Below are 24,843 nucleotides of genomic sequence, written 5' to 3' on the forward strand. Positions count from 1 at the left end.
TAGAACACCACTAATGAATGAATGTATTTTAAATAATAACTATATTTGAATGCCGAGCCTATTATTTAAATAATTATTTATGGAAATATGATTACACATCAATGATTGGAATGGAGAGACTTTTAATTTAATTAAAAAGAAAATAACAGCATGTCTGTATAGCTATTTTTTATGGTTAAACAATTCATGACTTATAATAATATATTAATTTTGTCAATTTGCTAGGATATCATTTCAACTTTATGACAAGCTTTCAGTTTTATTTAGATGAAGTCAGAATGCAAGATAATGCTTACTTCACAACTTATGCTTTATGTGGGTCTTCATCTACAAGGTATTCTAACTACCACCCACAGTTTTCCTACATTGTTGTGATGAGGTTCTTTAACATAAATATAATTCCATACAGCTAAGGCCAGAGCATATTTATTGGTCTTAGTTAAGTAGAAATGCCCTATAAAGGAATCCAAGGAGAACATATGTTGGAGAACTTCATTCAGAGGTAAGCTAAAGACAAGAATAATTGATTTTAATAAAACTAAATTGGTAAACATATTGCTTCTTTTCAAAAGACTAATTTGAGGGATCTGTAATAATTTATGATCTGTAGTAAGAGTACACAGTTTATTACAACTAAGAAACCTATTTCAAATATGATTGAACAGAAAATAATAGATTGATTAGCAGGAAAGTAATTAAATCTTTAAAATGAATTATGTATAACTTTTAAATTATTTCAGTTTTTTAAAATGTCAGTTTCCTAATATTGATCTATAGATATTTATATTTAAAAATTATTGCTTAGCTTCAGATATAGTGCCCTATAGATATCTCTCTTTTCCTCAAAATAAGTTTACTTTTTTATTCCACTGCTCAAATATTGCTTGATAATGATTCTAACAAAGATTTGTACTATGTAATGTCATGCTACATTTCAACTCTGAAGTTTGTTCCATTTACAGAACTAAGGGTATATTGTCATGTGTCTATTCATATATCCATACGAAAACATATACTATATTTTCTTTTATAAATATGGGTTAGAGGTGAACAGTTGCTCTATAGATATTTATATTTAAAAATTATTGCTTAGCTTCAGATATAGTGCCCTATAGATATATCTCTCTTCCTCAAAATAAGTTTACTTTTTTATTCCACTGCTCAAATATTGGTTGATAATGATTCTAACACAGATTTGGTGAGGTGAACAGTTGACCACATATTTTAAATCCCATGCAGTACCCAAGAGAACAATCAATAGATTTTCCATACATTTGTGATAATTTAGAAATGTCCTATGTAATTTGCTAGTTAGTAGTACTTCATCATACATTGTGGTGCATTATTGCTTTTAAATGAGAGTGTTGTTCAAATGATTTATATTAAGAATGAAATCAAGTGAAATCATATAAGTGAAATCTCACTGAAAAGTTAAACCAGAGCGGTACATAGTGTAGTAGAAGAATATACACAATGATAGATACTACCCACTTAGTACAGTTGGAAAATATAATTTCAGAAGAATTCATTTTATAAAACTGGGAATATTTAAGTTTATTAAAATTATACAAAACACCAGTTGAAAAAAAAAAATATATATATATATACACACACACATTTATTTTGTAGTTGATTTTATACTCAAAACCAGTTTTTCATCCAGCTATACCTGTTTACTCAAAGAGGGTCATTGCTACTGGATTAAAATCTTTTCAGCACAATTTTTTTTCTATTTAGGCATTTTAAAAAGTAGTATTTCTAGAATTTCATTGAATTGATGGTTAAGGTAATAAATTCGCATCAGTGGTAGGTAGCTTTATAAGTAAGAAGCTTATGGGATTTTCATTTTCCATCTTCTGAGCTCTCAGGTTATTACAATATATATTTATACATATATTGAAGTAATATAATTTTATAACTTAAAAAGCATTTCAATAATATACAGCACATGAATTCTTTCCTTATGTTTCCATTCATTTTAAGTTGTCCTCTCTGAAAATCTTAATAAACAATGCAACTATATTACCAGCAACTAATTACAGAAAATGAAACACTCATGTTTAGAATATGGATTCTAGATATACATTATTCAAACATTTTTTTTCCAGTTTATGCATGTGTATGGAATGCATTTCTATGGTTTAAAAGCACAGGAATATTACCTCTAGGTATTGTACTAAACAGTTGATTGAGCTGGATCCCTAGAGAAGCAAGAAAATAAAGTCTAATTTTAACATAAATCCTGTTGTGTTATTTTGGTCATATTGATAAATTATTGAATATATAATATTTTTGTCATGAAAGTTTTTATTGGTATATTCTAATCAGGAGAAATAAAATTAAAGTGTTACCTTGTTAGGTATATCCAAATTTAAATGAAAAAAAATTATTACCAGATTTATAAGCTGTACCCGTCAATATACTTAAAACTAGTTGCAAATAATTTACATTTTATGATTAATATAATGAGCACGTACAGCAGATCTTGTGATTTCTTGAAAATTAACTTTTCACTCTGGCAGTACAGGTTTATCAACATCAGGACTGCAGGAATAATTGATAATAAAACAAAAGCATGGATATTATATGAACAACAAAAAAAGGAAGCTTAAAATATTTATCTTAGTATAAATGCAACCAGATCTTGACTTTGTGGCTTCCCATATTTTGGACTGAAGACATTTCATCAGTATTTTCATTTTTTAAGATAAGAAAAGCAGCACAAAGGTACCTCATAATTTCCCTTTGATCTATTATTTTCCAAATACTGTGTTATTTCCCCTGAAATTTGGGCTATGCATCAATGAATTATGAAAGCATTAATTACACTTGTTCAGACTTTCATAAAAGGCAGGACATCAAAAATATATAAAAAATGCTGATGTCTGGAAATCTTTTAAAACAACTAATATTGTCAAAAAACCACATATTTTAAGCAAGAGATTAAGAAAAATCTTATTAGAAGGAATGTTATTTTTGTCTACCCAAAATTTTTAAAATCATCCTAGAAAAGATTAAACTACTACTGTTGTTGGCTGAAGAGATATTATAATAACAAAAACGAAAGTTAAATATATGAAATGAGATTATTTTGAAAAGATCACACAGGTTTGTTCAGCAGTAATGAAGATTACTTAAATGTTTTGACACAGATGACAAAAACACTCCCATTCCATGTTTGCTAAGTAATACTAATCATTTACATCTTAAAAATTCTCATAAAAATTCGGAACCTTTGTAAATATTGTGTCCACAGAAATTAGCAAGGGGCATTTACTTCATTGGCATGTGTAGTCGTAAACTGAAGTGCTCTAAAAAGTGAACAAAATACCAAATATGTAAATGGATGTATTCATTATGTCTGTGAGGATGATATAGTTGAATAACTGCTGGTATGTCCATGAGAGATCGTCTCTTGTTTTCCAGGGAGTCCTATAACTAAGAACAACATATTCTAGATAATACATCTATAAGGATTAATTGCTTCAGCTTTTAAACAAACCAAACTGACCGGCCTCTTATGTCCCTTCTGATTCTGGGAGATCAGCCTTATCAATTCATATTTTATTTTTATTTAAACTGCCATCTAAACACTGTGCTCATACAGAAATCAAAACAGCGATCAGGGGTGCAAATAAATATCCAGACATTCAAATAATGTTGTTGTGCTGGTCATTTCATACCAATAATCAAGGATAAATATCCAACACATAAATAAACCATCCTTTCGCAGTGTCTCTTCAGCAGCACAAACAGCCTAATAAACGCGTGGACTCATTTGTAGACAGTAAAACTAATACCCCACAACAAACCACCCCCACTTGCCCCTAAAGTCACTCAACTTGCCCTTTCTGGGAAAAAATGGAGAAAATAGTTACATAATGCCAAATTCCCTAAAGGTCAATAAACCCAAGCTGTATTGGAGCAAGGAGTAAGATGGGGAAACAAGTTCTGAAGTTAGACAGCCCTTGTGGAGAATGTCTTACTATGAACCCTGCTCTTTCAATCTAGAGTGCTATTAATTTAATTGCCTCTGATTGCAACTGCCACTGTATCCTATCAGGAGAGAAGTGACCCTTCCCATAGCCAGGACCCAAATCATCAAGGACATTGTTGGTCAGCATACACGCCTCCTTAAATTCCACTGTGTGCATGTGTGTTTGTGTGTATTTACCATGATTGCCTCCCATAATTAAGGCTGAAGTGCTCTTTCTTTTAAAACCCTGCTGAATTTAATATCTCTAATAACTTTTGTAAAAGTAATATGTATAAATCACACTGTAAACACATAATACAGGTTATAATAAAACTGTAATTATACTTGGAACGTCTATAGAACTTTATAACTCAAGTTCTCAAAACTCTAATCAAATATTAACAAATGAAATCTCAACACCCCTCAGAGGTAGTATTATTATTTCCATTTTATATATCCTCAGCTGGTGTAAATGAGCAGCACTCCATTGACTTCAAGGGAGCTGTGCCAATTTGCAATATATGGCACAGATATACTGTAGATGTTAGTATGGCAAAGGTGGGAATAAAATGCACTTTATTGTCTTATTGGATTATGTTACCATATGAGTACTTGTTCTGACACTCTGCATGGAAAGGGGCTGATTCTCATTTATGCTAAAGCTGCTTTGCATTGTCATGGTAAATGTAATTTTCACCCACTTTGGCCATGTGTACACTGCAGAGTATATCCCGGACATTGTACCCAGGCATGCAAACCCATGCTTTCCAAGCTTGCCTTTGAGCGTTCACACTGCATTGGTATACTTGGCTCATACCGACCCTTTACATGAGCCAGCACCTCCATGCTGTGGTATGCTGACATGTGTCAAAAGCTGTGGCTTCTGGGGGCATATCCCAGGGTTTTTAGTGCACTTCCTAGCTGTAGCTGCTTTAGGGCTTGGTTCACAGTGTATTGTGGCAGAATTTGTCTGTCCATCCCATGGCACTTGATCGGAAGTGCTCTTAGTCTGCCAACACATCCAGCTGAATCATTTCATGTCTGCATGCTCCTTGCAACTGGAATCAGAAACATGGATCCAGCACCAGTAGAAGACGTTTTCCTGCTCACTCTTCCGCTGCTGTTTCAGGCAGAGGATCTGTAAGACACTGGTGGACATTTCGGTGGCAGTATCTGTCCTATCAAAGGCTCCTCTGAGAGGTATGAATAGCCATGGCAGCCATGACCTGAATAATGCAGCTGATGCCATTACTGCAGATTCCTCGTATTTAGACCGGCCCTTCTGAAGCAGGGACACAAGCACAGACTGATGGGACTACATTGTCATGCAGACCTGGGATGCCCAGCAGTACCTCCAGAACTTTTGCATGAAGAAGCAGATATTCCTGGTCCTGTGTGAGCAGCTTGTACTGACCCTTCAGCCCCAGGACACATACGAGGGAAGCCATACTGGTCCAAAAGCACGTTGCTATTGCCATCTGGAATCTGACTACCCTCGACTGCTACAGGTCAGTGACTGACCAGTTTGATGTTGGCACATCAGTTGTGGGGGTTGTAGAAGGTTGTGAGGCAATCAGGATTGTTGTTTACCAAAGGTGGTGACCATAAACAATGTTCCTTTGAGCAAATGGGCTTCCCAAACTGTGCTGGGGCTATTTATGGTACTCGTGCCCATAATTTATCAGCCACAAGTTGCAAATGAGTACATAAACTGAAAGGGCACTACTCCATTGTTATGCAGGCCTTGGCTGACCACAGAGGCAGGTTCATGGCTGGACACCAATGTGGGATGTACTGGCAAGGTGAATGATGCCAGGGATTTTTGGAGATCAGAACTTCACCTTCATGGACAAGCAGGGACCTTATTCCCTCTCAATGGAGTCTATATCTCAACTGTTGTTTTAGGGAATCCTGCGTACTTTCTTCTGCCTTGACATATGAAACTATATCCTGACTTCAGACAGCCTGGCAAAAGAAAGTTTAATTGCAAGTTTAGTAGCTGTAGAATGGTGGTGGAACATGCATTTGGGAGGTGGAAAGCAAGATGGTGCTCCCTTCAAACTGTTTAGATGCCAGTGTTACCAGTGCCATCAGCATTACTGTGGCCTGCTGTGCATTGCACAACATCTGCAAGGCAAAAGGAGAACCATTTTGCCAGGAGTGGACTCAACACTGCTGGATTTCAGGAATAGTATGTACAACCAAGAAGTTCCTCTTCATTAATGGGGTGGAATCTCAATGTTCAAGGAAAATGAACTTGTGTGCCAGCATGCTGGGTTTACAGTGTGCTGTTAATAGGAAGAGTGAAGTAATATAGCTATGCCACACTTATTCCACAATTTTGGGGGCTAATGCAGTTTATTACTTTAATAAAACCCATTAATGTAGCTCTGTTTGCAGCTTGTACTGTTGTCATGGAGTTTGATTTTTATGAATTTAATAAAACCTATTCATATAACCTGAGGCTTGCTCTTGCTTGCAACCAAAGCACTTTATCTGAAACATGTCAGAGGGCTTGGTGTGTGGATGGTGAAGGGAGTTTGGGCTTAAACACGTTAGAGCACAGATGTATTATGCAGTGTAGACATTCCCTTTAAGGTACCTTTACATTGCCAAAGCAGTGTAAGGGAGCCTCAGCATAAATGAAAATCTAGCCTCAAGAGTTTAAATTATTTAACCTTGTCTAACAGACGCCCACAAGGGCTGTCTTCTGCCACCGCATTAAGGATATTGTTTGTATTAAGCACTCATTTTCATTCAAATGGAGACTCACAGAGAGATGAACACCAGTGCCCACTGGTTATAGTTGAACCGGCCTGAGGAATTCCTTTGTGTTGTAAATCAGCTGGATGAAAGAAGGATTGACACCCAGGTCCATCTGAACCAGCCCGTGCTCAGTATTGACAATCCTGGATCTCCTGAGTTCATGCTGTATGACTTACAAGGAACAGGCAGTACTCTGGAAGGATGAGTGTGCTCAGAGCAGGAGAAATGAAAGGTCGGAAAGGTTTTTCTGGCTACAGGGCTAGACACTGGTGTCTTGGTTGGGGTTTGTGTACGTGGAATTAACTGTGAGGAGCCTTACGGCTATATTTGTCACCTCAGTTCAAGGCAAATAGGATTTATGAACTTATTCTAAATAAATAAGACTAGAAAATACCCAGTCTTTTCCAACAAAATACTGATTCACTCTTCCCCTCCCTCCCAAAAAAACCCACCAGAACCAAAACCCTGTTTTCTCTTGGCAAAGGAGATACACTTGTGTCAGGAGTGAGGATACATTTTCAAAGGATAGAAATTGTGATCTGGTATAAGTCTCTATAGAGAGATGGAACAAATATATGTGATGCTTGCAGAAATCAAAGCCATCTGAGAAGCAGTAAAATCAAGCCAAGAATAATTAAAATTGGGCCTGCAAGCTTCTCAGAAGGAATTGAGAGATGACTAAATCCAGTCAGCTGAAAATAAAATCTCTGTTGGATCAGGAGATTCAAAGTGTCTAAAAAGATCTGGATTCTCAGCTACAGAATGGACTGGTAAAATGGACTGAAGAATAACCAGCATGAATAGAAAGAACCAGAAAGTTTTGGCCAACATGGAATTTGTGTACAGAGATGAACTGCAGCAAGGATTTCACATCCTGAAAAACTGCCTGGAGAAAAAAACTCCACCTTGAAAGTCACTTGGTTGGAGAGGAATTGGGACCGCCAGGCACTATAACAGCTTGAAAATTTGCCAAAACTTTTGAAAAAAAAATATTTTTTTGTTTCATTCAAAAATTTTCAAAAAAAATTCAAAATGAAACTGGATGCCCCCTCTAAACTTTTAACTCTCCCCCATTGTTTGCTCACTCCTCCCCAAAAAAATAAAAAAAATGAGACAATGGATATTTTCCTCCATCAAAACAGAATGAAAAATGTACTTAGATTGTACTGGGCCATGACGGGGGCTCCTAGGTATTACCAAAATAGAAATAATACTGAGGCCAGCTACCGGGTTGGATGAAGTGGCATCAATCCCTCCTGAGTGTCTCTTATACTCCCCTTGGGGTTCTGTCACAGTGGAGACAGTGGGGAGCAAGGTAGGGGGACCCAGGCCCACCCACTTCACTGGGTTCTGACGTAAGGCCCCAGAGGACTATTACAGAATCCAGCAGGGCCGCCCGGGGGTGGCAAATGAGGCAATTTGCCCCAGGCACCGGGCCCCGCAGGGGCCCCGCGAGACCTGGCCCGGCGGCGGTCCAGGTCTTTGGTGGCATTTCGGCGGCGGGGGGTCCTTCAGTGCTGCTGAAGACGCGGAGCGACTGAAGGGCCCCCCGCCGCCGAAATGCCGCCGAAGACCCAGACCGCCGCTGGGTGAGTACAAGCGCCGCAGTTCCCCCGCTTTGCCCCAGGCCTCCTGAATCCTCTGGGCGGCCCTGAAGTCCAGACCACTTGCTGGTCCACCCCAAGTTATACTCCTCCCTGGGTCACTTTCACTGTGCCTCCTCTGTTTGGGGCGTGGTCAGAGATTTAAGAGTACCTGCATAATCTGTCAGGGGTGGAATAAAAAAGGGTTCCTGGATCAGTCTATTTTTAGTATCTGGAAAACTCTGTCATAGGCTTCTTTCACCAAGTCCATTAAAGGGTGGCAATCATGGATAAATTGTCGATAGTACCCCACTAGCCCCAGGAAGCAGCATACCTGTTTCTTTGTAGAGAGGTGTGATGCTGACAGGCCAGCAGGTCAGAGCCATAGGCCAATTCACATTAGCGTGACTATCAAAGAACTGTTAAGTGTCTGAATTCACTCAAATGTTAATTTGGTTCAAAGGAAATGTGAATGATATTATCTTAATTTACCTGTAACCTGCTGAATGCTATCGCATTACATTATGTATATCCCGGTACTTAATTAACCCTAGGTCAACAGCGTGTGTTAGTATTAAGACGAGAATTTACTTGATGTTTAAACTTCATGAAAACTAATGAAAGATTGTTGTATGCTCTTACATTACAATTTACGTAGCGGTTTTTTTTGGTAATTGCATTTACCTATCAAATGCGATTGGAGCCTTGGAAATGTAAATGAAGAAGGTTGCTAACTTCAAATCAAGGACCATTGAGTTCACAATGGGTGTTCTCAAACTCAATACGAATTCCTCACACACAACCAACAAAGGAAGATCCACATGGGTTCAGAACCTGTCAGCTAGCTTTTTGTGTGAAGAAGCTATAAAAGATGGATTCAAGGGGGAAAAAAACCCCCTCAGCTCAACATATTATAAACAATTCTCAGCTGCTCTTCTCTTCCATTCCCCTATTCCAGAAAAGGATCAATGATTAACTCTCAGGTGTATGCCCATCATAATACCCATAATTTCCTTAACTTCCTTATCTTTGAGTGAAAGTCACTATGATAGGATTTACAGACCCCACACTAAACCAGGGCAAGACATAGAGAAATATTGAGATAGGGAGCCCCTCCCTTCAGCAGCATGACATACTCCAGGTGGAGAGATAGTTTAACAGTCTGATAGCCAGCTGGCCTAGTGGTCAGGCAGTGGCTCCATAGTTCTTTCTGTCCTGATCATTCTAGAGTGGGCCCTGGCTGGGTCATATGCAGTAAGCCTCAATCCCTCCTGATATCTCTTCCACACCCCTAGGGTTCTATCACAGGGGAGCAAGATGGGGGACCTGGGCCCACCCGCTGCACCTGGTCTGGACCCAGGGCCCTAGACGGGTGTAACAGAGTCTGGATAGTCCCCCCAGGTCACTTCTGCTGTGTCTCTTCTGTTTGGGGCATGGTCACAGATTTAGGAGTATGTGCTTAGTCTATCAGTGGGACAATATCCTCTTCTTTGCAGTCTCTTGTGAGTTTTCAAACTCAAAGAGAAGGGGGAGGGATGGGAATCTGCATCATCACAGCTTCCAGAGGTCTCTTAATGCTGCAGCCACTCCTCTCACGGCTTCAGACATCAGCCTCACTTCCTGGTACAGCCAATAGCTCCCTCCCCTGGGTTACCAGAGTCCTGTGAAACTATCCCTCCACCTGGAGTATGCCTTGCTGCTGAGGGGAGGGGCTCCCTACCTCAGTAATTCTCTATGCCTTGCCCTGGTTTAGTGTGGGGTCAGTAAACACTATCATAGTGACTTTCTCTCAAAGTTAAGGAAGTTAAGGAAATGATGGATATTATGATAGGCATACACCTGAGAGTTAATCATTGATCTTTTTCTGGAATAGGGGAATGGAAGAGAAGAGCAGCTGAGAATTGTTTATAATGTGTTGGGCTGAGGGTTCCCCCCCGCAATTCTGTTAAATTGTCTATTTGAGGCACCTCCATGAATTGAGAGGGTCATTGCCTCTGTATAAAGATAGAACTGCATAGCATGAGCACATGATCTGTTACAAACCTCACAAACAGCAATCGAATGCTGCGGCAGATTGTGCAGTACATAAAAGCTATCTCTGTGTTAACTATATATGACTGGATACTGAAGTGGATGGATGTATTATTTCCTGTGGATGTAATTAATTTAGCCCTATGTGAGTAATTCTAAAAATTATAATTGAAGTATTTTTATAGGAAATAATACAGATTTAAATAGTTCTCGATAGCATTGTAACAAGCAGTCTAGGACGAGTTTTGTAGTGGAGACTGTCAAATAAATAAGTAAGGAGTTTTAAAGCCACTTCAGAAGAATTTCTTGAAATGTTACCTTGCGGTAACAATGTAAGAGCTCCTGTGTCACTTTCCCTGGCACTTTGGGAATCCAGATTCAAATAATGTAGGAAGAAGTTGATGAAAAGGGAGCCAGTAATTGACCTGGCCCTTACAATATGGCACTTGTGTTTTCATATTAGGACCCTTCAAAGTGAATAGTGAAACGGTCTGTATAGCTTATATTGTAGATATGAAGTATTAGTTTCTTTCATCTTGTTTTAAAGTTGACAGAAAACATGGATGACATGTGTCTGGAACCCTGTAAGGGAGAAATATAAAGAAATTGTTACAGTGGGACTTAGATAATTCCTAAATTACAGTTAACAAATGACAGTAAATTTAGAGTTGTCACAATGTGCACTGTTTTTGTAATGTAATCTTAAGTGGCTATGATGCACTCTAACATACAAATACTCCATAAACTCCATTAAAATAACAAAGGAGATTAAAATCACCAAACCTCTCTATATTCAAAGAACATTTTCTTTTAGGGGAAAAAAAATTTCACCTACCCACACAGAGAGAGGAATTTTAAAGGCAAGGATTAAAAATTAGGCTAACTCATCCTGATGAGTTGCACTGTGTTTCACATGTAACAATTTCTACTGATCACATGCTACCTAAAATACCAGTTATTACTGGATGACTTAAGGAGACTTTGTGAACCTGAAGTTCTGATTGAAACTTTTAATTCTTACTTTGTTTGATCCCTTAGATTAATTAACGGTAGATATGTGGCAGAAGAAAAATCCTATTATTATTATAGTTTATATGTGTATTAAAAATACAACATAGGTATGATCTCTACTGTACATGTCTTTTTGCGAAATGGGGAATTTTGAATATGGTTACAAAGAATTAAGAAATGTAGGGGTTAAAAAGCCATTGTTCAAGGATTTTAATCTTTAAGGCCCAAATCCTGCAAACACTTATGCATTTGAGTAACTTTACACTTTTCAGTAGTACTGTATAACTGAACTCAGTGGGATTACACTTGGTGTCTACATTTGTAAAAATAATTTCCTTTTCTCGCAATTGTTTTCAGTAATCCATTGGTGATAACGATTCTGAAATCCATTTCCTTTAAAAAATGCTTTTCTTCTTCATAATTCTGCACACTAGCATGTTATAGTAGGGTAATTTATGAGTTCTGGGCCGATAGTATTTATACTTAGAAAAAGATAATATATACAAAGATAAAAATAATGCTTAAGGTCTGACAAACTTACACGAAATTGAGAGTTCAGGACCAATCACTGTCCTTCGCTCGTCTTATTTTATCAAATTGTGGCTGCTGATATTCAGTAGTCTGGGGTTTCTTGTGTTGCAATACTTAGGCACAATGTTGTTCATCAAGAACAGATTTTTGGTCATAGCTCTCTTGTTTGTTGCCTTAAAACAGATGCTAGAAGAGAGCCATTGTCCATGTCTCTCATCACACTTTGCCTTGTAATGCATTTTGAATAAATGGATGGGGTGTCTGAGTAAGCCGGAGCAGGGAAATGGTAAAGAGATAAAAAGGTTTAAGGTCTGGAAGGAACCTCCTAGAGTACATTCAGAAATACGTATGAATTAAGATTGGGTTTAGCACAGGACAACCCAGTGATTGACTTCACCCATCCAGGAAGTGATACAGTGTTTATGATGGTTGGACTGTAATCACAATGACATCATGTTCTGTGTATTTGTAATGGCTATCAAATTTGTGACTTGCTTTCAATTACATTCTACAGTGTTCAGTCTTTTAGACTGTACGGCGGCCATGTCATTTTAGTGACATCTTTAGACTTTGAAAACAAAATTACACAGCAGAAGGATGACACATACGGAGCTGATCACAGAACAGTGGCTCAATAAAGTCAGAATTACTTGATCTGCCAGAAGCTGACCTCATTTCTGAATTCTTCTAAACTATAGAAGCACAGCTTTGCATTGAATTTGGAAGAGAAATTATAAGTGTATTCATCTGATGTTTGTTTCATTGCAGAATATTATGATGTAATTAATTGTATTCTGTTTTTTAAAAACATTCAATTTTATTGAGCTTTGGGTTCTTAAAATCATTTGCTAGCAGAAGACGTCAATTATAATTAAGGCTGCATGTATGTCATAAGCATGAATTTCTTAACAAAAATCATGACTTTTAGGGTTAATAAGATATGATCTTTTATCGAACTGAGGAAGACTCCTCCAGATATTTTTTTCAGAGCTGGTTATTCATAGATTCTAAGGACAGAAGGGATCACTGTAATCATCCAGTCCGACCTTCCTCCAGTTTGTGACTATTCCCTTTTTTTTTGCCATGAGAAACAGACAGACTTTGCTATAATTAAAGAACATTCAGATCCAAAACCGAAAATGTATGCTAAATTCCTAAATTAGCAATCAGAGCTTGTGGCTGGGAAAGGGATCTTTTCCTGCCTCGCTCTGTACACTGAACTCCCATTATTTCAATGTGAGTAACACATGCAGGGGAAATATGTTTCATGATGAGGAAGGAGTTCAGAATCCTTATCAGCTGAAATACTGGATAGGATGGTTCCAGGCTTATATTGGTTTGTCAGAACTTTATTCTTTTACTTCATGTTATTTTTAAACAGACTTTCTGAATGTAGTGGTGGTTGTACACCAGCATCTCCTTGGATCAAAGCACTAAGACTTATAACTTTAAGCATTCTCAATCATGTCTGCACTGTATGAGTATTCACACAACACTAACAACTCCCAAAGTTCTGTCCCAGCATCCACTGTGCTCAGTGTAAAATTGGGGATGGATTTCTTTAGCAACAGTCTCTTTTTGGTTGTTCTAGAGTGTTAGGAAGAAATCTTGCGAGGATATTCCCAGGACATTAGTGATTAGAGGTTGAGGGATTCAAAGAACTGCCCTTCCAGTTTATCCCAATTCTAACCTGGAGGAATCAGGGATGATGAGAGAACAGTTTAATCCTCATGTGGATGCTAAATCTAAAAACCTTTTTAAAAATTCCACTCCGTGGCTGAGACCTTGTGTGCCAGTTTCATCCCAGAACAATGCTTTAGAGTGGAGTGACAAATGTGTCAAAATATTTTTCATGGAGTGGGATTTTCAAAATCACTTAAGTGTCTTAGGAGCCCAAGTCCCATTGAAAGTGGGATTTGTGTTCCTAACTCACGCAGGCACTTTTAAAAGTCCAGATGATGATCCTTAATTATACTGGTGTGACCAGACACCACTGTTAGATTTTATTAGGATCAGACCTACTTTTAGTAGGTTCTTATTTTTTTAACAGCAGACTTGCAATTCCAAATTGCTTGTGTCAGGATAAACATGACTAGTTTTGATATCCTAAGTAGTTTTATAAATTAGCCTTACAAGTATTCATGCATGTTTGCAGAATTGCAAAAGTAGTTTTTGTATTTGTTCTAGAGCATATTGTAGGCCTGAGATTTAACTCACCCCATACTAAACCAGCCTTGGGTGAAACCCAGGGATTTTACCACTAAAATTAAGGAAAAAAATGCTCCACTGCTGCTAAAGTGCCCCCACCTCAGGAATGCCCCTAACAAGAGTTATAACACCAAAGTTGTAAAGTAGAGACACCCAGGTGCTGGGAGGTTTAGGGAGGAAACAGAAAGACCTCAAGAATTGGTAAAATACATAAGATAAGCTCTGACCAGTGAATTTATGCTGACCATCTGCACAAAGAAGGTCATAAATAAATTACAATTTGGACATGAGAAATAAAATGTAAAAAGAGTTGAGCAGGAAGGAGAAAACATAGGTGCCAGTACATGATTGGTTAAATTGTGTTACCTACAGGTACTGAATAATGTGATAAGTTTAGTGAAGTTAAAGGAGGTAGCTAGTTGTACCTATATAATGTAACAAAAAATAATGCTCTTTGGGAACCCCCAGACAAGAGGATCCTGACTGGCCCTTGGGTGAATTTTGTCTGTATATTGGGAGTGGTGAGCATAAGAGATTTGCTTGGTATATGTATTTTCTGTGTGTTGCTAATAAATAGATATTTAGAGCACAGCTGTGTAAGGCTCTTTCATTGGGAAAAGGTTCTGCAGACCCATAAAGCGCTGAGCTCTGAGGGAAAGGGCAGGTACTTAAATTGACCAGGTTTCTTCTTGAGCCCTGTGGTAAACTATAGGTGCCTTACATCCTGAGCCCTCGGAAGGGAAAGTGTGGGGGTGCCTAAATTGATTGGGTCATGCCTTGAGCCCTTGGTAGGGTATAGGCGGGGTGCCCTAGATTTTTTTTGCAGGTAACAATATGCTTTTGGGGCTGGACAGCTGGGACTGGTGAATAGAACAAGCTAACATTCTTCCTCCCTTTTTGAAAGGGTAAGGACTTGATTCTACTCCTACTGAAGTAGATGGTGTGGGTGGGAGAAAAAAATCTCTTCCATGACTCACCCAACCTTTGCCAGCTGAAGGTCATATAAACTTGTACCTTCTTTCAAATTAATTTGAACAAATTACCATTGTGCCACCAAGCTGTCCTGTTAATTATTTCTCCTTGCATCATTATTCCTTAATTCCAAAATCTCTTACTCATTCATTTTTAAACATGCTTTACTCGTTCAGCATATCATGGAACTGCCAACTCTAATTTCTGGGCAAAGCAAATTAACCATTTTAGTGTTTTATGGGCCAAAGCAGCTGGTGATGTTTGTTAGCTATTTGAACCCAGCCCTTGTTGCCACCAACAATACCTAGTAGAAATACATCAATTGAAAGTTCAACTATAGAAGTGTTCAGAGCACTGGTATCTGCTGACAGAATTTTTGGTCATCACAACTGTTAGCTGCAGAGATTTGCTGCATGAGTGTTATTAACGAGAAGAAAAAATGAGTGTATGGAGAAAAAATGGCTGTATTGAATCAACAATGATATAAAATATTGGATTTAGACCTTTTGTTGAAGGTCTCTGTTTCCTGTAATTTCCTCATATATGTCTGTGTAACTCAAGATTCAATATTTACATCTCATCGACACCACCTACAAAGTATTCAGTTCCATCAGAAGAAACATTACCTACATGAAAGCATTTTCCAGACTCATGAAGCTTTGCAGAAGTACTGCTAGAGTTTTTTTGTGTAAGTGTGAAAGCAGCTTCATAGCTTCATCTCTGCCCTTTAAAGCATTACTTGCTATGTTTTTATGCTATACGCAATTAAAATTTTAATATTATACATTCTTAAATAACACCCAAATTATACCATATAAACATTTATACTATAAATATAAAGTAATAATAATTATTGCACTTCTATTGTACCTTCCATGTCAGTCTCTCAAAGCACATCAATGAATTAGGTCTCACAACGTCTCTGTCACAAAGGTATTATCTTTCCTATTTTATAGATGGGAAAACTGAAGCATGGAGAGATGTACAAGTCTGTGGAGGAGCTGGGAATACAGAGCTAGGTCTCCTGACTGTGAAGCTTATGTTTCAACTGCATGACCATCCTCCTCCAATACTCATACTTAGTGACATAATTCAAACAACAAAATAATATAAAGAACCAATCCGATTATAATGAAGAAACAAACATTGCACATTAAAAAAAACAGCAACAACAAATTAGAAAAACAACCACAGATTTAGGAATAAATATGGGTCTCATATCCAGGGTCCTATCCTTTCTATGAGTCAATAGCCATGAAATCCACCCCTTTCTGCATAACTGTGCTCCAGAATCTCAGCTTTCCTTTAAAAAAAAAAGTTTCTAGTTGTGAAGATAACTTTGAAAATGTGAACTGTTTGTAAACCATTGCAATGTGGTCTTCTTGGATCCCCAAATAGCTGAGAGGTGGGAACTGACTCACTCATCCCAATGGATTATTAACTCTGAAACTTAAAAAATGACAATTTAAATATCAACATTATCAACTATTCCTATGCCAATCATTTCAGCAGAAGCATTCGGTTTAGGTGCTTATCCTAGAGAGTTACAATCTGCCATTCATGCTTTCACAAAGTCTCACCTGTCCTATCTATCTACCAAAACCTCCACCTTCTCCCTGACAACTTATACAATGTACTGCCAATACAAAAACCAACACAAAATATCAAAAAATGGATATATGTGACAGTGTAAAATAAATGTAACAATACAAAAATAAATAACAAAGGGGCTATGGTGCTGATTGTATTGTTCATTTCCATACATGATTAATTAAAAACCTCCATTACAAAATTGGAATGAAGCTGCCACAGAATTTTTAGTGTGCTGCACCAAAGTACCTCAGAACTTGCTGCAGAATTGACATAAGAATGGCCATACTGGGTTAGACCAAAGGTCCATCCAGCCCAGTATCCTGTCTGCTGACAGTGGCCAATGCCAGATGCTCCAGAGGGAGTGAACCCAACAGGTAATGATCAAGTGATCTCTCTCCTGCCATTCATCTCCACCCTCTGACAAACAGAGGCTAGGGACACTGTTCCTTACCCATCCTGGCTAATAGCCATTAATGGACTTAACCTCCATAAATTTATCTAGTTCTCTTTTAAACGCTGTTATAGTCCTAGCCTTCACAACCTCCTCAGGCAAGGAGTTCCACAGGTTGACTGTGCGCTGTGTGAAGAACTTCCATATATTTGTTTTAAACCTGGTGCCCATTAATTTCATTTGGTGGCCCCTAGTTCTTATATTATGGGAACAAGTAAATAACTTTTCCTTATTCACTTTCTCCACACCACTCATGATTTTATATACTTCTATCATATCCTCCCATAGTCTCCTCTTTTCCAAGCTGAAAAGTCCTAGCCTCTTTAATCTTTCCTCAGATTGGACCCGTTCCAACCTCCTAATCATTTTACTTGCCCTTCTCTGAACCTTTTCTAATGCCAGCATATCTTTTTTGAGATGAGACCACCACATCTGTACACAGTATTCAGGATGTGGGCATACTATGGATTTATATAAGGGCAATAAGTTATTCTCCGTCTTATTCTCTATCCCTTTTCCAATGATTCCTAACTTCCTGTTTGCTTTTTTGACTGCCGCTGCACACTGCGTGGAATGTCTTCAGAGAACTATCCATGATGACTCCAAGATCTTTTTCCTGATTAGTTGTAGCTAAATTAGCCCCCATCATATTGTATGTATAGTTGGGGTTATTTTTTCCAATGTGCATTACTTTACATTTATCCACATTAAATTTCATTTGCTATTTTGTTGCCCAATCACTTAGTTTTGTGAGACCTTTTTGGAGTTCTTCACAGTCTGCTTTGGTCTTAACTATCTTGAGCAGTTTAGTATAGTCTGCAAACTTTTCCACCTCACTGTTTACCCCTTTCTCCAGATCATTTATGAATAAGTTGAATAGGATTGGTCCTAGGATTGACCCTTGGGGAACACCACTTGTTACCCCTCTCCATTCTGAAAATTTACCATTTATTCCTGCCCTTTGTTCCCTGTCTTTTAACCAGTTCTCAATCCATGAAAGGATCTTCCCTCTTCTCCCATGACAATTTAATTTACGTAAGAGCCTTTGGTGAGGGACCTTGTCAAAGGCTTTCTGGAAATCTAAGTACACTATGTTCACTGGATCCCCCTTGTCCACGTGTTTGTTGACCCCTTCAAAGAACTCTAATAGATTATTCATAGATTCATAGATTCTAGGACTGGAAGGGACCTCGAGAGGTCATCGAGTCCAGTCCCCTGCCCGCATGGCAGGACCAAATACTGTCTAGACCATCCCTGATAGACATTTATCTAACCTACTCTTAAATATCTCCAGAGATGGAGATTCCACAACCTCCCTAGGCAATTTATTCCAGTGTTTAACCACCCTGACAGTTAGGAACTTTTTCCTAATGTCCAACCTAGACCTCCCTTGCTGCAGTTTAAGCCCACTGCTTCTTGTTCTATCCTTAGAGGCTAAGGTGAACAAGTTTTCTCCCTCCTCCTTATGACACCCTTTTAGATACCTGAAAACTGCTATCATGTCCCCTCTCAGTCTTCTCTTTTCCAAACTAAACAAACCCAATTCTTTCAGCCTTCCTTCATATGTTATGTTCTCAAGACCTTTAATCATTCTTGTTGCTCTTCTCTGGACCCTTTCCAATTTCTCCACATCTTTCTTGAAATGCGGTGCCCAGAACTGGACACAATACTCCAGCTGAGGCCTAACCAGAGCAGAGTAGAGCAGAAGAATGACTTCTCGTGTCTTGCTCACAACACACCTGTTAATACATCCCAGAATCATGTTTGCTTTTTTTGCAACAGCGTCACACTGTTGACTCATATTTAGCTTGTGGTCCACTATAACCCCTAGATTCCTTTCTGCCGTACTCCTTCCTAGACAATCTCTTCCCATTCTGTATGTGTGAAACTGATTTTTTCTTCCTAAGTGGAGCACTTTGCATTTGTCTTTGTTAAACTTCATCCTGTTTAACTCAGACCATTTCTCATTTACTAAGACATGATTTCCCTTTACAGAAACCATGTTGACTTTTGCCCAACAAGTTATGTTCTTCTATGTGTCTGACAATTTTATTTTTTACTATTGTTTCAACTAATTTGCCCGGTACTGACATTAGACTTAGCGGTCTGTAATAGCTGGGATCACCTCTAGAGCCCTTTTTAAATATTGGCGTTACATTAGCTATCTTCCAGTCATTGGATACAGAAGCTGATTTAAAGGACAGGTTACAAACCATAGTTAATATATTCTCATGAGGATGGGGTAGCTGGAGGATCCCCCAAAGAGACTGTGTATTCCGGTATTCTCATTTTCACCCACAATGTCTGCGGTTCCCCCACCAGGTGTCTTGTCTGTGTGTAAATATGACAATTTCTGGCATGTTTTTGGAACTGAGTCCATTACTGAGTATGTAGTGCTGCTGTAGCCAAGTCGGTCCCAGGATATTAGAGAGACATGGTGGATGAGGTAATATCTTTCATTGGATCAACTTCTGTTGGTGAGAGACATGCTTGAAGAAGAGCTCTGTGTAAGCTCAAAAACTTCTCTCTCTCACCAGCAGAAGTTGGTCCAATAAAAGATATTACCACACCCACCTTGTCTCTCCATTATTGAGTACTCAAAGAATCCCTCTATGTTATTTATCCTTCTCTTCTTCCATGTACTTTTTCTTCCACTGTGATCCTTATGCCTGTGCTACATTTCCCTCAAACTGACACCATGTTGTCATCACTATCTTCTCTTAGGAGAGAAACTATGGCATGAGTCATCCACAGACTAATGTCCTGTTTAGTTGCTCTGATAAAACCTGCAGAGACCTCTAATTAATGAACAACCTGCATCACATCCCTTGTACACACTATCCCTGACCAGACATGCCAAACCTGCAGAAAAAATGCAGAAATTGGGGTTGTTTTTGGCTTAATTGGCTTGTGAGTTGCTTGTTGGCTAGTTTTTGGCTTGTAGCTTGCTTCTTTTTTTATCAGCTCCCGGCAAGCAGGGGTAAGGGGGGGGGGGCAATCAGGGGTAAGGGGCAAACGGGGGCAAAGGAGGGAGAGAGTCAGGGGTGCACAGTGGGTCCACCACAGTCCCAGACTGCATGCTGGGGGGATCTAGTCACATAGAGTGTTGGGGTTCTTAGGGATTGGCTTGTTTTGGCCTTGTTTTGAAATGGGATTAGCTTGATTTTTGGCTTATTGTGAAAGCTGGGGGGCTTATTTACTCCATGAAAGTTGGCAACTGTGCCCCGAACCCACTTCCTGACTTCCTCCTTTTCCAATATGAAAAATAAACTGATACTGCTTTGTACCAAATTGCCATTATCAAAACCAACCTGGTTTACTTAAGAAAAAGAGAAAAGAAAATGTCACGCACCTCTGTTACTTTTTTGTTTAGATTAGTTTAGATTGTATGGATTTACACATGGGGAAATTGGGAGAGGGAAAAACAAATATATCCTGAAATAGCCCTCAGAATTTTCTTTCAATATATCAAAAGTGGCTAAAAATAAGGAAAGATGGGAAATCTCATCAGAAAGCCTGTTCTCATGAAGTCCTAGCCCAATTTGCAGACCAAAGAAGTATAAACTCAGATAAACCTTTGGGGTTAGATTTTCAGACATGTTCAGCCCTCATTGTTAGGGTGAGATTACCAGAAACTCTCAGCTCACATTTGGTTACTTCACATAACCAGATTTTCAAAAGAGAGTTCAGCACCTAGAATATTGGTCACTTCATTTAGGTGCCTACATGAAAACCTGGGCTGAATCTCCAAAACCTGGGCTGAATCTCCAAAACCTTTTGAAGTCTGCCAGTTATCTCTTATCTCTCTTCCTTCCCATCTCTCTTTCCCACCTGACCCCTACCATTTCTTTTTTTAAATTACTGATTTAATTTTTGTACGTAAGGAATACTTGGTGCTCCTGTGGGTGATGAATTTTATAGCTAGACCAATTGTTAAAGGAAAAAAAGATAAAAAGCATTTGTACTCAGCATTAGAATATTATATTTTTCTCATATATTCATTACAACATACTTCACAGACCACTAGTGTATATTTTCAGAAATACAAACATAAACATACAGCATTTGTACCTCTTTTTACTCTAATGTGCTATTCCCAATTAAATTTGATTTTTTCTTGAAGCATGTAGGCTATGGAAATAGTGAATTAAACTGTGCAATTAAAGTAGCAAACATAATGCATTGATATACAACATACTTCATTTTTGCACTGCTGTAACCATTTGAGATAAAAATCAATGTGAACATGTTATTCTCATACAAGGGCATACCCGAAAAGCCTAATGAAGGCCCTTTCTCTAATGTTGCAAACCATCAACCTCACCTTGCATTTCATTTTGGTCTATGTCTGTCAAGCCTTCTAATTTTACAATTTTTGATGTAGCTCTATCGCCATAGAGATTAAACACCCAGTTAATATTTCCTAGATAAGAAGCATTTCTCATGTCCATTTTACTATCATGTCCCATCAATACTTTTCATGGTCATTTAGCTCGACTAATGACTTCCAAATGACTACAAAACACACAAGTCTCCCAGGGTGTTGCAAAGTGTGGGGGCCTTAATTTCAAAATGCCTGTCTGAATTGCATTACTGTAAATATTTGACCTATGCACACCCTTGGGCAAAATGTGGTCAAGCAAGTTGTAGTAAAAATAAAAAGATTTTCAGTCTGTTTTGCTTTTCTGTACTGAAATACTGTTACATTTCTCTCCATTTTGATTCCAGGTCCAGCAACGGAAAGCTGCTGCCAATCCTTTTACCTGTTTTTGATACAGTATGTCATGTCAAGATTCCGGGGAAGAAATCTTTTACAGTGTATTTGATACTTGTATAACAGCATAACAAACTATGTGTAATGTATAAATTCCAATCTATATTTCTGATGTCAGCATGACATTTAACTCTAGTATTTTATTTGTTGTGAACATATTTGTTGTGTCTTGTTGTGACTAATACTATTGACAGGAGTCATTTTCACAGCACTGGAAGCAAACTATAAGATTTTGGTGTAGGAATTACATAATACAAGACTACTAATAAAATTAATAATAATTTGCCAAGGTGTAACCTGGTTTGCCTACAGGAAGATACACTGGAGCTAAAAATGAAAAAAAGCCACCTTTGCTACCTCATGTTGTGGGGATCTTTGCAGCACTAGCTAATGTATTTGACAAAGTATTTATACAAGTAATGCATTTAAAAATACAACTTTATAACTGTCTGTAACTTCACTACAGTATGCAAAGTGGCACAGTAATTACTTTAAAGACAAAATTATCTTTTGCAGTGGCAACACCATATGCTTACTTCAGTAACATCTGTGTTATTTGCATGTTGTTGGACATGTGGTTATATTTAGAAAAGTACTTTCTCTAACTCTGTACAGTCGATTTTATTAAAAGTAAACATATAAAATGATCCTGAATTCTGGTTACTAGTTATACTATATGGCAGTGAGAACTGAAAATGTTAATTTTAAAGGGGAAAAAAAGAGGCTATAAAAGCTATAAAAGTTTATATTAGATTTTTTTCATTTTAATGAAATGAATTTTATTTTAAAATAAAAAGCCCAGTAACTTTGGGCATGTTTGTTAAAAATATATTCTTAATCTCAAAGTTTCAATATTAAATATAGATTATTTATGTCAAATGTTATGTTGACAAATTTAATTGACCGTAATTGTCAAAATTGCTGGTCATTAATTTATTTTCAGATTTCGTGTGTGAAAATATAAACCTGCAAAAGTGCCATTGTCAATTATGAGCCATTTGAAGTGACCTAATTAGCATTGTGTGATGAATCAACACATGGAAAAACAAATGAGGACACATGCTAGGGACATAATTGAATGTGATGTGAATACTAATACTGGCTTTATACTATTCAATTAATCATAAAAAAATCCAGTGCAAAGGACTTAGTTTTTTATTTGATAGAATATAGAGAAAGAAAATGAGTAAAACATGAATTCTTTCCACAATGAAAAGTAATTTCCAGTAGAAGGATGAGAAAAAAGAACAAGGGAACTTATATAAACACTTTGGGGCTAAGTCCAGTTTTATGCCAGTGTGACTCAAAATAGGGGAGTAAAACTGGCGTAATGCAATTGAGAAGACCATTTTCTCCATGCTTTATTCAGTTTTCTTTTCTCCACCCCTTTTTAGGTTCTCTGGACTCAGAACCCTTTCACCTTTCTGTCTTCAACATGAGCCTTGCTTCCCCCTTAGCAGTTGAAATCCTTGAAAAGGAGACTGGTATATCCTGTCACATTTCGCACAGGTGGTGGAACATGTTTGAAATGTAAAGGCCAAGTGTCCCCCTCACATCCACGGGTGGAGGGGAGCCAAAAGCCATGTCTTCATGGCATTTTTCCCCAACATTGTGTAAGCCTTTCTATAGGTGGACTCATTGGGGGAGAGGAAACAGCCATTCTTAGGGTCATTATCTCCTGTCAGCCTTGTTGAGATTTGATGTAAGTTAGATCCTACTCTTTCAGGAACATACGGGTTTGTCCTCTGCTGAATTAACTCTTTGCAGGGGTTGGTGGTGGAGCGTTCATGGGCACTGGCAGGCTCTGAAGGAACTGGGCTGACCTGGAGGATGTCAGAAGATGCATGACAACACAGGATGTGTATCCCTGTTAGATTTTGGGCATGTGCATGCCCAAGGCTTCTCTCTGTTCCATGGGAGGTTGAGAAAACCATGCCCCAAAGTGGATCGATCAGTTGGAAAAGTCGGCATGACTTGGTGCAGAGTCAGAGACCTGAACTGGGAGTAGGCTTAAACCTCCCAGTTTCTGAAGATGTACACTTTGGGGGTGGGGGGGAAGGTGGGAAAGAGGAGAGGGAAAGGGCAGAAATGAGGGGGAGAATCAGGTTTGGAATGGGGCGACTTACGGTCTTAGCCATAGCCTGTAACATTTAAAATATCAGAGAGATTACACAGTGGTGGGAGGGAAATACAGTGAAGATAGGAAAAACCTTCCACATCCCACTCTACACTCCTTAAGCTTCTTTTTTAAAAAAAAGCTGTGCAACATACATCCCAGGCACAGGTCTTTTCCCCTCGGTTTTGGTGACGAAGTCCCATTGCTGCACATTTGGCAGTTGATGCATGGCTATGACATCATCTAAAAGGCCCAACCATCCAATTAGAACATGATTTTGGGGAAGTCTGTATCCAGAGCCATAAAATATAATACATAAAATATGAAAAGTATAAATCTCTTGTCTGGTTCCAGTTTAATTAATAGAAACCTTGGCTCAGGAAATATCACTTACTTTATCTTTGACTAATATTCAAATCAATATTCTGTCCGTGGTGTAAATTATGAAGACCAAATTGTTTCCCTGTCAAACAAATATAGTTTTCATATCTCTGATAGTACAAAGCCAGAACCATTTATTCTGCAAAAGGTTTTTCAGAGAACTAATTAGAACATCAAGTGGGGTGGTGCTCAAAGGAAAATGAATGAGAAATAATGAGAAAAACTAATCCAATAATTATTTAAAGTAGTGGGTGTTAGCTTCTACTCTGATCTGGTGGTGGTAGACGGGAGAAGCTTCAAAGTAACAATACGCATCCAGCCATTGAGGACATTTTATTCTCCTATTCATAGTTTACTGCATTACAAAAATCCAGTAGCTTTAGTCTGTTTTTCAATTACACTGGCCACTTACACATGTACTGCAAAGCTCCCTTTACCATTGCGCTGGTC

The sequence above is a fragment of the Emys orbicularis genome, chromosome 3, assembly GCF_028017835.1.
Source record: "Emys orbicularis isolate rEmyOrb1 chromosome 3, rEmyOrb1.hap1, whole genome shotgun sequence".
NCBI lineage: Eukaryota > Metazoa > Chordata > Testudines > Emydidae > Emys > Emys orbicularis.